Raw genomic sequence first — 3,843 nt, 5'->3', positions numbered from 1 at the left:
GCAGAAGAGAAATCCCATAAATAGAAAGGAGTTTCAGATATGAAACATACTCTGTGGCTTGGGGATTTACCCATATTTGCATTTAATGGTAATTTATGAAGTTCAAGACAAAGCAGAAAATCATATACACACAAAACAAAAAAGAAACAAGCCCTGCACCACTGCCAAGAAGATAAAAACAAAGACCTGATTATGCAATGAGGTGAAACTTCTGTGCCGCAAGCAGCAGAGTAAATTCATCATCCAGGTTTAACTTGCAACAAACTGCCTGGGAGTCACCACAGCTCTCTCCAGCTCAGCTTTGCTTCTGCCTGCAGCATGGAGTAATCAGTGGCCTCAACGTGAAGTCAAACAGTAAGAAAAATAGGAGAGGAGATCAGTGGGAAGCCCAGCAGACAAGACCACAAGGCACTCCGACCAGCACGAGGATCTTGTGCTCCTCATTTGCCAGCTCTGCATATCACCAGGAGAAGACCTGCCACTTCGAGCGCTCTGGCATTACGCTGGGTGACAGCAAGACTGCCACTAGTATCATGCTTACTCGTGTTTGCTGCACCACCAGCCAGGGCTGCAGCTAAGCCCTCAGCCGACCCCATAGCACCACCAGAACATTAGAGCACAGGATTAAAATTCAGAATTGGAGATAGGGTGTAAAAAAAAAAAAAAAAAAAAAAAAAAAAAAAAAAAAAAAAAAAAAAAAAAAAAAAAAAAAAAAAAAAAAAAAAAAAAAAAAAAAGGGATGCAATGAAGTTAAATCCAAGCTGCTTCTTTTCTGTAGGAATAACTAATCCTACGAATACAGTACAGAAAAGATTCAACAGGAAAAGCTGTTCTCAGAAAAGCATTTGGGCACCATGGCAGATCACAACCTGAAGGTAAGTCAGCAGACTGCTGTGGGTAAAACACAAAACCAAACCAACCAAAGAACCCTCCAGCAGGAAATGGTATAAAGAGGAGTATCACCTGTAAGACAGGAGGTGCTGAGGTGCTCCTACCCAGCGCTAGCAAGGCCTCAGCTAAAGGACCGTGATTTGGAGAACTGTAACGCCAAGAAAAACTTTCTCAAGTGAAATAAAAAAGAACAAGGACAATAAATCAAAGACTAGAAAATAAGATCTGTGAGGAAAGACTGAAAGAATTGGGATTGTTAAGCCTAGAAAAGATGATGGGGAAAGATGATTACTGACTCCATAAAGTCTCCTCAAAAAATGAGGAAGAATAAACTATTTTCCATGTTCATGAACAAGGCCTGAGGTAATGGGCCTAAATTGCAACAAGGAAGATCTGTTTGACATTAAGGCAATCTTTATTATAAAAATAATGATAGAGAATTGATGGAACCGGTTGTCTGGGGAAGAAGAAAATGCACAGGCCAGCCTGAGATCTTTGAAGAAGCGACTCTAGATCATCCAGAAAAAACACAGGTTCTTTGACTCAGGTCGAAGAGGACCTTGTGGTTCCTTCCACCCCTGCATCTTTGTAATCTCCATTTCTTCAAAACTGAATGGTAACACAATAACCTATTTATCTTGTATTCAAACTAACCCTATTCTGCTTCACCCATCCCAAATAAATCTTCTCTGCACAAAAGAATATCTTTATAAAGAAATACCTTTGAAATGGAAAAGCCTGACAGGCAAATGTGACTGATACACCTGCCTTCTGCAGTACACAGAAGAGAGCTCATGTACCAATTGTTAAGTAATAATCCATCACTTCTGTTTCTCTCTTTCCAATAAGTCATTATTGGCATATCTGAATTCTAAGAGGCTTTGATGTAAAGCCATTATTACAAAGGTTAAAAAACCTTTTCAAATTTCCCAAGACCTTTCTGGAGAGAAGACAGAAAATTTGGCTACTGGCACATTAGCAGCAATTACAAACCTCAATCTTCTGCCCTTTGCTAATGGTTTCATTAAAGGAAGTAGTGTGCATCTGAATAAATTTATTCTGATTAATTACTTCAGAGATGCACCTGCCCAAAAATTGTACAAGGCATCATTTTTCATGACACAGGGCTACTTAAGTTTTACGTCCCTCCTCTGTAGCCCGAAATGAACTTCAGGAATTTCAACTTCATGTGCATAAAGAGATGGAAACATACTGTAGATATTACCTAATGGCTTCCCAGCTAGGACCATTGCAACCATTAGAGATCCACAGCACTGGGAAGCAACTGGTGCCCACCTCGCTACAGCTCCAAGCACAGCTGGAAACCCTCGTATTTCATCTCCACTGAAAGCAGTCATACCTCATTGGTACTACACATTGGGTAAGAAATACTGATATATGAGCAATTAATATATTACACACTATGTTAAGAGCAATTTTCAAATCTGCCACTTCCCTTCCCTGGCCTGTAAGTGCCCCATGCTATTCAACTGCAATAACAAAAAAAAAAAAAAAAAGACCAAAGAACCAAGTCTTGATTCTTCTGGGGTTTTTTGTTTAGAACTAAAATAGGAACATGTGTGTCCTATATCTCTGTATATGGAATAGCCTTATGGCACCACTTCTGCCTCCTCTGTGTTTCCTTTATATTGCTGCAATAAAGCCAACGGCTTTAATGTAACAAAGACTTGACCCATTGTCTGCACCCGCACGCAAGCTCTTAGGCAGAAACTCTAAATAATGTATGAAAGGATCCATGGCTCAAGACTCCTCAAAAGCTGAACTGAAACTCGTAAACATAAAAGGAGCTTACACAGAACTCAGTCTGTCTGCTCCGTAATACCGAGCGCTCTGAACGTGCATCACAGACAAGGGGGCTCCGATTCCGCACCCACACCTGGTTCCCTAGAATTCTGCCACCTCCTGTAACACTCTGGATTATCCACTGGTAAGCAGACACAGTAGTTGAATCCTCAGGGATGTGTCATGCAGCATTAAGAAAACAATTATTCTCCCACCAGAATAAGAAACACCATACCTGATATAGGTGGTGATTTTTATGTTTTATTTTTGAACGCAATATACTATCCTGTTTGCAAGCTAATTTGGGAGTATACAAATGAGATTACTAAGAAACCTTTAGAGAGACTAAGAACTCATTTAAAATGTAGGTGCTTTTCAAAATTGCAATATCTTGGCCATTTCCACATTCTTTAATTTTTAAAATTCCCCAAGATCTAATCTACTTTCTGTGCAGGCAGCAACTAAAGTTTTAAAATCAAATTTATTTTGTGTGGCAAAAGACTGAAAGCTTCCAATAGCAATGCTTGGACTTGTTCCCAATAAATTCAAAAATGGGCAAAGCAGTGTAAAGTAAATTGAAAAAAAACAGAAAAAGGATGAGTTATAAGCAAGCATCAATATCCAGGTTTGAAAGAAGTTTCTGTGAGTGTATTACAAACTCTAAAAAAGCGAAGCTTGTCATTTCCAGAGTTGAAATGGAGAACTACAGATATAACTCTCATTGACACAGAAGGGAGATTTGAGCTTCGACCTTCTTTGGAAGCCTCAAACTGGAGGTTTTTTTGCAGAACAATGACTGAATCACAACATAATCTGACCCTGCAGAGACAGAGTTAGTTTTCCTGTATGAAGAACTACCTAAAGCCTCCTGATTAGGATAGTTCTTTCCCATTATTGGGGCATCCCTTCAATGAACACAGCATATGAAGGAAATCATTACTATTTAAATATATTTAATTAACAAACAGTAGCATTAAAGAACAATTTTTCTTGTTCCTCTAATGGTTAGACATAAGGCTCTAATCAAAGGAGATATTCAAAAGCAAACCGCTGAATTGTGTGCATAAGAAATAACTTTAAAAATTAATCGGTAAGTTTTAACTTCAAGCAAGATCTCATAAACAGAGCTGAGTACATGCCTTGACCCAA

The sequence above is a fragment of the Buceros rhinoceros genome, unplaced genomic scaffold (assembly GCF_000710305.1).
Source record: "Buceros rhinoceros silvestris isolate BGI_N320 unplaced genomic scaffold, ASM71030v1 scaffold2248, whole genome shotgun sequence".
In the NCBI taxonomy this organism is placed as follows: Eukaryota; Metazoa; Chordata; class Aves; order Bucerotiformes; family Bucerotidae; genus Buceros; species Buceros rhinoceros.
Note: the sequence above shows the minus strand (reverse complement) of the source record.